Below are 12,753 nucleotides of genomic sequence, written 5' to 3'. Positions count from 1 at the left end.
ATATTGAAAAATAAAAGTTTAAATAACGCGAAAATTTTGTTCGGGAACTTTTAATAAATATTAAAGGATTGTTTGTGGCCTTGCAAAGAGTTAGAGGAAGAAAAAAGTTTATTTATGCAAACAATGATTATCGACAGACACATTTAGGTTTTACAGCAGAAGTTTGACTTTTAAGTTTTAACTTTCTCCGACGGTAATCATGCAATCTGTTTTACCCACAGACCCCTAGAAGTTCGAAGTTGTCTACTCGCTGCGCTAGTGCTGCTTTGACACAGCTGATACTAGAATGAAACGTACCTCAGACTAAATATGTTTATTTGCATTTCAAGTACAAACATTAGTTTTTGCATTATTCGTGCATAATGTTCGGGAGCGATTTTTGTCGTTTTTCCCCACTTTCATAAATATAAACCTCATAACTAGCCCATCGACAACATTGCAAATTGCCTGCAGGCATGATCATAGGAAACAAGGGACTAGGCATGCCATTGCGAGGGTGATGCAATGAGGGGGAGGTCCGCTACCTTTTGATGTTCCGCGACAAACATGGCAGCGCCTACATGTTTATATTTTCATGCACAGTTTGTCGGCAAAAATGCTCGTGCGCATAATCAAATGGCACATCGTAAGATGGCGGCTCTCCCCACTCATGGAATTCTCCCCCTCCCGTGGATTCAACTCCGCTCGCCAAAGTTAGGATGGCATGCCTAGTCCCGTGTTTCCTACGTCCATGCTTGCAGGGTTGGACGACAGCACGGTCGGTATTTCTCCAAAATAGTAATTTAAAAAAAACGTTTTTCAATATTCTAATTATTTAAGACCAGAAACACTTTCTTGCATTCCTTCTATTTATCGTGCCAAATTTTTAACACGATATGTTATTCCTTGTGGAAGTAAGTTGGGAAAGAAAACTTCCATTGGTGTTTCCTTCACAAGAAAATTTTTCTCAACATTTCCACCAGAACAAAGCAGAGAGATGGACCTTATTACCTCCTCTTACATTTCCCAAACTCTCAGAGCGATACCCGATTTCGTTTAGACGTAAGTTCGGAAAGAAAAATTGAACACCAGGTTTGGTCACGTGACCCTCTCGTCACATGGCCTTAAAATGTTGTGAATCATAACCTTTTGGCTCAACCGGAAAATGGCGGAAGCAATCGAGAAGCATTCTCAAACGAAACTATATGAAAAATCAAGAATAATGATTTTATAGTTTGCTAAGCGTTTCAGATATCTGACAACTTCATATTGACAATATCAATTTCTAAAATACGTTTTCGAGATTATGACATTCACTATTCTTTTTATTCAAATTATTTTCTGAAAACTCAGCAAAAGACTATCATTTTTTCATAATGTTAATTCTTCAAACGTAAAGATCCTTTAAAAACCAGAGATCGAAAATTTGGACGATTACATTACACTCATGAATGAGAATGTAAAAAGTCAAGTGAAAAAAATGATGGAATTTTGAATAAATTAACATTGAATATTTTCGCAAAAACCACCACCATTTTGTCTATTGTAAACTTTTAAAAATTTACCAATAAACTTTGAAATTGGACAAGAAATTATATCAGAATCAGAGGGAAAAATATAAATAACTATACTATATTAAAAAAACATCACAACCTTTTAACAAAAATTAGGATTATTTTTTTATAATCTGCGTTTTAATTGTTAATATTCTCATTCATGATAGTGTAATGTAATCGTCTAAATTTTCGATCCCTGTTTCTTAACTCGTAGAATCCGAAAATCATAAAATTGTATCACTGTCTGTTTGTCATAGAAAAAACAGAAGATAAACTTTAAATCGATTTCCGACGAAAGATTCTCTGCAACAAACATTAACTTCACAGGATAAATTTTACACAAATATCGGTGAAACTTTCTTTTGTTTTTCTATGAAAAATAAAAAAACTTTAGAGCTTTTTCAAAATTTGAAGAAAAAAAATTTTTTAATTAAAATTTTTTGTCAAAGCTTCTTATACATGGGCAGAATACTTGCAAATAATCAAAAAAAAATTTGTAAATTCGATGAAAGTTAGAAAAGTTATATACTTTTGAAAGTTTTGAAAATGTTCAGAAAAATAAATATTTTTCTAAAAGATTAGAAAATTTTCTTTTGAATTCATCACTAGATATCAAATATATTTAGAAACTATGTCAGTTAAATTTTTCGATTAGACAAAATTTAAAAATCTTGAGCTTTTTCAAAATTTGAGTAAAAATTTTTAATGAGTTTTATATATTTCTGTCAAACTTTATGATACGCGTCAAAAGAATTGCAAATAATACTAATGAAATTTTTAATTTCAATAAAACTTCAAAAAGTTATATGATTTTTAACATTTTAAAAATTATCTAAGAAAGGAAAAAAATTGTTTTAATAGGTTAAGAAATATCAAGCCAAATTTCTACTAGGTGTAAAATATATGTTTTTCGAAACTATTTTCATGGAATTTTTTAATAAGACAAAAGTTCCAAAAGTTGGATCATTTTCAAAAAAATACAATTTTGATTTTTTAAGAGATCCATAAGTTTAAAACGTTATTTTTAGTAGATTTTAACAAGATTTACAAATTATCTTCATGAAGTTGTTCAAGGGAATACGAAGAATTGAGCGCGAAGCGCGAGTTTCGTAATATGACTATAATCGTCAAAGCCGTAGGTGCTTTGAGAACCCTCTTTAAAATCAAATCGAAAAAAATTCAGTTACAATTTATGGCTGTAATTCCTCAGAAGTTTAAATCACAGTTTTCGATTTAAGTTATAGTGTTTACAATATTTGAAAAAGTTTATTTCAAGTGTGCCCATTAAACATACGGAAACGAGCGCGAACTAAAGTTAAATTTTGTTGCATGTAAAATTTCCCACTGTTAAAGTTTACATGCTATTCGGCGAAAGTTTATCTTACGATGGAATAAAAGTTGTCGTCTGCTACGGCGTCCTTAGCAGGAATGTGAAAAAAACTGCGTCAAGCTGAAGTGAGCACATTTCGGTGAAACGTGTAGAAACAATCAATAAAAAACACTGAAAAAAGTGTTCTCACTGATATATCTCAAGGTAAAAAATCGGAAATTATTTTCGATTCTTGTAAAGTTTATCTGACACGGTTAATTGTTGCAAAATGTTTTTACTAACCGTACTTTTGCGATTACTAATCACAGCCCCAGCAGATGAAAGCCACGTCAGTCGTATGTGTTCACGACTCACTTTTCAGACGGCTTTGCATTCTCACAAAATGATGATTTGGAATTAAATATCGTACATCACTCGCAGTGTTCACAGAAAAAATGAAAGATAAAGTTAACATCGATAAACCGGATAAACTTTACATGAATCGAAAATAATTTTCGATTTTTAACCTTGCCTGCATAATTTTTCGCCTTATAATCGTTCCATTTTTATTCGAGATGTAGCGAGGATTGCGACGCCAGCGCTATCTATCGTCGTTAAACTTCATTAAATTGGAGAGAACCGGGGATTCCCATCTGTCAGTTGCTTTTTACGCTTTTTGCTAAATGGTATTAAGCAAGTTTTATTTCCTTTGCAATAGTCTAATTTATTTCGGAGGAAATATATCAGTAAGAACAAATTTGTTTCGTGTTTTCTGTTACTAATTCTACATGTTTTACCGAAATTTGTTCACTTCCGCGTCACGCAATAGACGAGATCAGAATTATTCTCCTAACCTCAGTGAAACTTTTGCCAAAATATTTTTAATTTTTAACCGTTGCAAGTCTCACCTGAAACAAATGTTAACTTTTGTTTTTTCTGTGTTGTTTTAAATTTGGTCTCCCGATTTATAGATCGAATTCACTCATACGTTGCCGTTTTCCCATTGCTGCTAAGAACGTTGTAGCAGACGACGGCTTTTATTCCATCGTAGGATAAACTTTCGCCAAATGGCATTTAAACTTTAACAGCGGGAAATTTGATATGCAAAAAAATTTAACTTCAGTTTTTTCTGTGTTACAAATGTCTCTTCATGCGGGGATGAATTTTTGCAGGGTGTCTTTGTCGCCCCTAACACTATTAATGAGGTAGTATAATATTTCATAACTTATTGCTGGCATTAAGAGGATTCTCTACTGTCTTGCAATTAAATTCGTAATAATGTGCAGTGGTTTACTAAAACTAATAAATGCAATACTCCAGATTACAAGTGGATTGCTAAGGATTGCTGTTGAATTCCGGGGATTAATCCAGATGACAATTATATTATCTAAGATTACAACTGGATTATTTAGTATTGCCATGAATTGGCAACTTTTTTAAATTCTGCCAAGAACCAAGGGCCATTCTGATACAAAAAAAAACATTTTGTAGAGGTGTCATTTGAGAAGAAAATAAAAAAAGTATGTTTTAAACCACCAAAATATGTATATATAGAATGAACTATATTTCACTGAACTTTATCGCACTAATATTACAGAGTAGGACAAACGTAGTGGTCCCTGGTGACCACAATGTGGTCGTTCGTTCCTTTGTGCCTTTCGTTTGTTCAGATTCAACGCCAGGCTCACTCAGCTAATAAAATCCGACAGCTTCTTCTCTGTTTGTCCATTCTTAAACTCAGAGAGACATTTCACCGCACCATGTGGGTGTCTAACAGGTTTCTACTATTTTATTTCAAAGTTCTAAACTTTTTTTTTTGCGAAATAGTTCCAATTTCAAATTAATAATAATAAGCTTTTAATTTATTTTGTATGCTAAATATTAAATAGTGTCGACCAATGGTCTATTATTTTTGGAGAAGGAGAAAAAATTCGCCTCAGTCAGGATTTGAACCGGGAACTCCACTATACATGAGTGGGCACTATTTAATGTAAAATTTTATTTTAAATTTAACTAAAATTTTTTTCAGTTTTACATGAAGTTCGGATTCGTTTAATTTTCAACCTCACGTAGTAGAAATGCTTTCCTTTTTAATGCTTAACATTTAAAATTAACTTTTATTTTAAACTTTCTTTTAGCATAATCCAAGCATACATTTTTGTAATTGAAAAATTTGTAAAATCAAATTTAGTGTTATATTAATTTTTCATCTAATAACACTTTAAAATTCTAGAACTTTAGAAACTTTGATTTTTAAACATTCAATATAGTTTTAAATTGTCAAAGTTCAATCGCTTCGAATTAAAACATATTTAAATTTGAAAGTTTTTAATTTCAAATAATTCAATTTTTACTGTTTTTAATAAGAAATAATGCAATTTCAAATGTTTTGAATTAGATTCTAATATGAAATTATTTACTTTTGGACATTTCAATATTCCTATTTTCAAAATTTCACACTAAAATAATTTTATTTTAACTTTGAATGAGAAATTTTTCAATTTTAACCCTATTTTAATCAAATTTTCAAAATTTTATTTCAAAAATTTTAAACGCTTTTATTTCGATATTATTAATTAATAATTATTGTCTTAAAATAATTTTAAAGTTAGCATTTTTGAATAACATTGGATTTTTGAATAATTTATATTTTTTAAGTTAGGAAATAAAAATTCAAATATGTGAATGCACACAAGATAGTGTGGAAAAGTTGTCAGTTTGGAAAATAATCGACGAAAACAATTTTTAATTGGTAAAAATATGACTTGTGAATCGAGGTTTCGTATTTTATACCATTTTTTTAATGAGAAATTAGTAACAAAATCCAAAAAACGAGTTTTTTGCAAATTAAAAAAAAAACAAAACATTTTTCAATTTATAATCTTGAAACATCCTTCAATAATAAAAATGTACTTACAAAAAATACACTAGTTAAAAAAAAAAGTTTTCATATGATTTTAAGAAAAAAAAATATTACTGATGACTTGATTTGACTTGAAAAACATTATTTCTAATAGAAAAATGTTAAAATTTACAAATTTAAAATTATTTTAACAATGTTTTAGACAATTGAATTTGTTTCTACAATAACTTATTTTTTTAACTGCTTAAATTTTAATAATTGATTGCTGTTTTTCGTGGGAAAACCATTGTCTACATCTCTACTATTTCAAAATGTGAAAAAAATATCCATGACTAAGATGGTTAAAAAAATTGGTTTAAAACCATTTTTTAAACAAATAATTATGTTTAAAGGTTATTCAATTATTTTCAAAAATGAAACAGTACACTTATGGGAAATTTTTCTCGAAAAAATAAGCCATGATTGATTAAAATTCAAACATTTTTAAAACCGGTAATAACCGACGGATGCATTTGAATTTACTAGAAGTATACTCGCATTTGCTTGTACGCTTGGCCAGGGGAGAAGAAAATTGCAGAAAACCACCTTTTGAGTTCAGCCGACCCATAGAAACAAATTAATCAGAGCTTCCTAATTCATATTATTATTTCCTGTTTATTTAAATGATATACCGTTAAACGGGGCGAAGCGGGGCAAAAATACGGAGAAAGCCAGACATAAAAAATCTAGAATTTCGCGAATTGTATTGAATTCTTTGTTATGTTGAAGCGATACCATCGAAATCTTCGAATTTCATGACTTTCTATTTTTCTCTTTTAATAAACAGCAGGTGTCCCATTTTACCCCAAATGCAACGCTTTACCCCACATATCCCGCTTAGCCCCGTGTATTTGTAATCTCAGTTTCTGGAATTATTTTCTGAGATGAGAGTACACTATCTTTGAAGATAGGAAAATCTAGATTTTATGGCATCAATGTTTATATAAGAAACTAGGTTTCGCGGGTGGGAAAGTGTTTTCTTTGATCAGGTCTGTGAATAGTGTTAAAGCCGATAAAGTGAAGGTAAATTGCTCGGAAGCGAGCACGATGCCCATTATTTCAAACGATAACGAGAAACCTGACGACATCAAGTAGTTTCGAAGAGATCCTCTTCACCCTGATATTTTCCTAAAATGCCACTTTACCCCGACTGTAATTTGCAACCAGCAGCCGTCTTTGTTGATTCTGCATATTATAGTTTCACTCCCAAATGGGATTTTTCATCAAATTTGTAACTCAAAGGGGAAAAAGTACGGTTATTCAGAGAGGGTGGATGCAGGGCGGGGGTGGAGGGAGTCACGTTATGAAATTATGCGAGGTAACCTTAAATATTCCATTTTTTTTTGTTGAAAAATTATTTATCTTTGATAAAAAAAATTGAAGGATTTGCTTGACAATTCATCAATTTGAGTAGACGGTTAATCTTCTTGATAAAAATATCATCTTCTTGGTTTGAAATTCAAACCTTTTGCGGAATGTTGAACTCTTCTGTTGAAATTTTTTTCATGATGCATCATTTTATTTGAAAATTCATTTGTTTGTTTGAAAATTTAACTATTTTGTTAAAAAAAAATTTTTTCATTTTCTTAAGTGAAAATTTCACCATTCCATTTTTAGTTGAAAATTTATATTTTTCAAGTTTAAAATTCAACTATAGGGTTGAAAATTCACTACTATTGGTAGAAAATTAATTTTCTTGGGCAAAAAAGAATCTTTTTGGTTTAAAATTATATTCTGGTTGAATATTTAACTCGTTTGTTGAAATTACATTGTTCTTTAAGTTTAACATTTTAGTTGAAAATTCATGTCTTTGGTTGAAAACTGAACTATTTTTTTCATAAATTTTTTTTTGAGAATTAATGTTTTTAATTAAAAATTTAACTATTCCATTTTTGGTTAAAAGTTTATATTTTTTATTAACAGTCAATATTTTCTTGAAAATTCATATTTTTGTTGAATTCAACTGTTTTTATATAAAGATAAAATATTTTTGAATGAAATATCAACTATGATATGTTTCGTTGAGAATACCACGTTTTTTGGTTAAAAAATCCACTAATTGCTTTCAAAATGCATTCTTTGTAAAAAAAAATCATTTTTCTGTTTGAAGATTTATTACTTTAGTTTAAAATTCAACAATTTGGTTGTTAATTACCTTTTAGGTTAAAATTTCATACTTTCGGGTTAGAAAATCAACTACTTGTTAGAGAATTGACCTTTTTGGTTCGAAATGAATCTTTTTTAGTTCAAAAATCGTTATTTTTGGTAGACAATCAATCTTCTGTTCAAAACATAATTTATTTGGTTAAAAATTTAACAAACTGTTTGAAAAGTAATTTTTTTTTGTAATTTTATAGTTTTTAAAGATTCCTCAATTGAATATAAAATCATTCTCTTTAGTTGCAAATTCAAATATTTTAATAAAAATTAGTTTTTTTCTTTGTTTGAGAATTAATTCTTTTAACTAAGAATGTAAAAATTCAATTTTTGGTTGCAAACTCATATTTTTAAATGATAATTGATTTTTTTAGTTGAAAAGTCAACTACATTTAGTTAAAGATGCATGTATTTTATTGAAAATTTGTCATTTTCTGTAAAAAATTAATCGCTTTGCTTGCAAATTTCTCCTTTTTGGTTAAAAATTCAACTGTTCGATTGAAAATGAATCAATTTAGATAAAGATTCAACTAATTCTGTTGAAAATTTGTCCTATTTGGTGAAATTCAACTATTTATAATATAAAAAACAAACTTTTTTGGTTGAAATATCAAATATTACTAGATTTTTCAGATTTTTTTTAATAAACTTCTTGGCGTAAAGTTGAACTACTTCGTAAAAAAATCTTTCTTTTTGTTTGTTAAACATTCTAGCTTTCTAGCTTCAAGATTTACTTTCTTATTAAAAATTCACCTTTTTTTGGTACAAATGTCAACTTTTTCTTAAAACCTTTGACTTTTTAGCTTCAAAACGCAACTTTGTTGTTGAAAAATAGGTAGAAATTTCAACTATTTGGTTGATAATTAACTTTGTTGATGAAAATTCATATTTTCGGGTTCAAATTTCAACTGATTCGTAGAAAATTTGGCTGTTTGGTTGAAAATTGACTTTCTTGTTGGAAAATCAGTTGTTTAAAAAATAATTTTATCATTTGAAAATGTAACTATTCTATTTTTCCAGATTCAAAATTGAAACTCTTGTTAAAAATTCATCTTTTTCGGTGCAAATGTCAACTTGTTCCTAAAACTTTCGACTTATCTGCTTCGAAACTTAACTTTATTGTTGAAAATTGGTAGAAAATTCATCTATTTGGCTAAAGATTCACCTATTTTCGTAAAAATTGTTTGTGTTTTTATTGTTAAATTCCGTTGGTACAATCATTCTGTTTTGTATTCGATAAGTAATTTTTTAATCTAAAAATATAACTATTCCAATTTTCGTTAAAAACTTTTTTTTAGTAGTAAGTTGAGCTATTTAGTGAAAAATTGATAACTTTCTTGGTTGAAATATATCTTTATTGGTACAAAATTCATCTTTCCTAAATAAAAGTAAACTCTTCTGTGGAAAATTCTACTTTTTGGGGTAAAAATGCAATTACCTTCTAAGAAAATGATACTTTCGGCTAGAAAAATTAACTATTTTGTTCAAAAAATCCAACTTTTTTTTTAATTTGTCTTATTCGCCTGCAAGTTTAACTATTTGGTTGTTAATATAACTTTTTGTTAAAAAATTAGAGTTCTTTGATTAAAATCTGATAATGTTTTATTGAAAATGTAATCTTACGAATTCAGATCGTTTTATAGGGAATTTAATATGGTATCAAGATTGAATTTATTTGAAAGAATTTACCTGTTTTGTTGAAAATTCGTATTTTATGGTTGAAATTTCATTTTTTCTTGGTTGAAAATTAGTTTTTTCGTTGGAAATTTGAATGTCTTGTAAAAAAATCGTCTTAGGGGCTGAGAAATTTAATAATTTGATTAGAAGTTCAACTATTTTTATGAAAATTTGTATCTTTTCTTTAGAAATTGAACGGTTTGGTAGAAAATCTTTATTAGTGGAAAATTCAAATATTTTGTTGAAAATGCAAAATATATCGACTTGAAATCTTAGAATTTGAAGCGTATCATATTCAATTTATTAAATTATTATGAATCCATTATTTTATATAACAATCATTGTATTTAAAAGAATTTATTTCGCTATTTTCGTGAAAGAAAACCCTATTTCTTCCTTAGCTCTTCATATATTTGAAAAATATACCGAAATATCTTTATCAGACATCAAAATAAAGCCTGAAGTTCTCTTTTCTTATTTGAAATCCAATCAAATTTGATTGATTGAAAAATTCTGTTCCTCCAGTTTTCGACAATCGACAGAGACAAACCATGAAAAGGTCGATGGATCACGAGTTTCACATTTCAGTCTTTACACTTTTCCACCTATTTTTCTCTCCACTTCGTAGACTTTTCCGTGAGATGCTAGCTGGGAAGTTGACCTCAGGTGATTGGTGGTGGAACCGTTTCGTCAGTCAGAAAAAGGGAAAACGATGACAAATGGATTTTTCGTCTCCAGACTATACTTCTAAAAAATTGCATTTTCTCCTTCTTTAAAGATAATTTCTTTTGTCTCTTTGTGAAAAAGAAACAGTTTGAGATGAGCTGATCTCCTTTTGATTTATTACCAATCTGGGTTGGTTTAGCACATCCATGTACGTTCAGCTAGTCCCAAATATTATTTTCTTGAAAATAAGAAATCTTTCTCAATTAACAAAAAAATTCTTCAGTTGAAGAAATTATTCCTTCAATTTGTTTTCTTCAATTTAAGAAAAATATTCTTTTGACTCAAAGAAATTACTATACAAAGTTGTAAAAATAATTCCCTCGAAGTAATTATTTATTTGTATTTAGGAACAAATTCGTTCGTGTTTTGCGTAAAAAGAATGACTTTTTGCATAAAATCTTGTTGCATACAAACTTAAATACTTAAATACTTGAATAACTTGAATATAAAATCTTAAATTAGAGAGATTAAATTTCTCCACGAGGAAGGTTGGATTTCTTAGAGGCTCATTCCTGACTCAGCAGGACATTTGAACAAGTGTGTTTTTAAATACAAATTCTCAGCGACTTTTTGCAGTTTTGCAATCTAGCATATCTATAGTTTTTCATTTAAATAATTGGAAAAAACAATCTTGTATTATTACAATGAATAAAGCATGTGCGATTAACCTAAGAACGGAACTTTTCTTTTCAAACACTCTCAGACGTTAAAAGTTTCCGATGTAAAAATGTTTAAGGATGTTCTAGGTGTACCTTCAAGTTTAAAATGACCTAATCTTTAATTTCGTTTATAATATTGACAAAAAAGTCTATTGAGTATTGCAAAAAATTTTAGAAAATAAATCTTAGCATCAACAATAAAAAAAGTCAAATTCATCATTGCTTATTAAAATGTATTTAGTCACATAATTGTGTTTTATCTTCTGCTTTAGGCAAAAATCGTATTTTTTATTCAACTTTAATTCACAAAAGTTCATCCAGTTTCCTAAAAGGTTCTTTAAAACTTTAGGATTTTAAGTAAAATAATTTCAAGAATTATTTTTATTAGATTTGTTGAATGAATAAAAATATTTTACAAATATCTTATTTTACAGATATTTTGCAAATATCATTGTTTCCATTCTTTGACAATGCTAGCTGTATACGAATCATAATCTTTTGAGGTATTTATAGAAACATATTTGGAAAAAGGAGAAAAAATTTAGAGCCAATTAAATAATATCAAATCATTTCTTTGGTTAGACTGGTTGAGTGAATAAATATCCATTGGCTTCTAACAGTATATTTGTTTTTTTTTACATCATTTAATGACGCATTTCGATATTCGATTTCGGTGCTAGATGTGTACAAAATTATTTCAAAACCTATCTATATCTATATTTCCTATTCTCTTTGAGCTATTGTTCACAAAAGATTTGTGTCGTTAGAAAAACCGATATTTTACCAATCTCATTGTTTTTAATCTTTAACAATGCTAGCTGTGTATGAATCATAATCTCTTTAACTATTTGTAGAAACATTTCTAGTTCTTAATGATGTTTGTTTAGAGCCAATTAAATAATTTTAATGAAAATAATTTCAAAACATTGTTTTGGTAATACAGGTTTAACGTAGCGCTTCAGGCCAGATCTGTATCCTCTTCAACATTATTGTTTCAAAATATTGTTGAAGCTAGAAAACACGATATTTTACAAATATCACTTTTTTCCTTCTTAGAGGATGCTACATGTGTAGAATTCGCAATATCTTTAAGCCTTTTGTAGAAATCTTTGCAAATGTTTATGATTTTTAAGGCCAATTGAATTATTTCAAAAATTATTTTGATTAGTTGATTGAATGAATAAATATCTATTAGTGGCTTCTAACATTATATTCGTTTGTTTTCGATGCTGTTTAATGCCATGTTTCGATACAGATATGCATCCTCGACAAGCTATTATTTACAAAAGCTTTTTGAAGTTAGAAAAATCTATATTTTACAAATTCCATTGTCTCCATTCTTTAAAAATGCTAGATGAGTCTAAACACTAATTTCCTCTTGTATTTTCTAGAAGCTTTAGCAGTTGCTCATGATGTTGTTTGTTTCAAGCCAATTAAATAACTTTAAGTAAAATAATTTCAAAACATTATTTTCGATAGACTGTTTATATGAATAAATATCTATTAGTGGCTTCTACCAGTATATGCGTTTATTTGTTGATAATGTTTCACAAAAAGTTTTGATACAGATAGGTATTCCTTTTTAAGTTATTGTTCACAAATTATTGTTGAACTTAGAAGAACTGATTTTTTTTACAAATATCGTTATTTCTATTCTTGCACGATACTAGATTTGTAGAAATCGTAATACGAGGGTAGTTCAATAAGTCCTTAGAATGAAGTATAAAAACAATTTTTTTTGGTAAATTTTTTTTTATTTTTCAACATAATCTCCTTGGAGCTCTATAC

The 12,753-nt window shown here is 28.6% G+C and overlaps 1 protein-coding gene across 1 annotated transcript in view; it reads right to left on the bottom strand.

Moving 5' to 3' along the window:
• The window catches only part of LOC117181076 (fibrillin-1-like), a 189,299-nt gene that overhangs the window by 145,831 nt on the left and 30,715 nt on the right, over positions 1–12,753 (bottom strand). The window lies entirely within an intron of this gene.

The sequence above is a fragment of the Belonocnema kinseyi genome, chromosome 10 (assembly GCF_010883055.1).
Source record: "Belonocnema kinseyi isolate 2016_QV_RU_SX_M_011 chromosome 10, B_treatae_v1, whole genome shotgun sequence".
Lineage (NCBI taxonomy): Eukaryota > Metazoa > Arthropoda > Insecta > Hymenoptera > Cynipidae > Belonocnema > Belonocnema kinseyi.
Note: the sequence above shows the minus strand (reverse complement) of the source record. Positions and strands in the feature narration are given on the sequence as shown.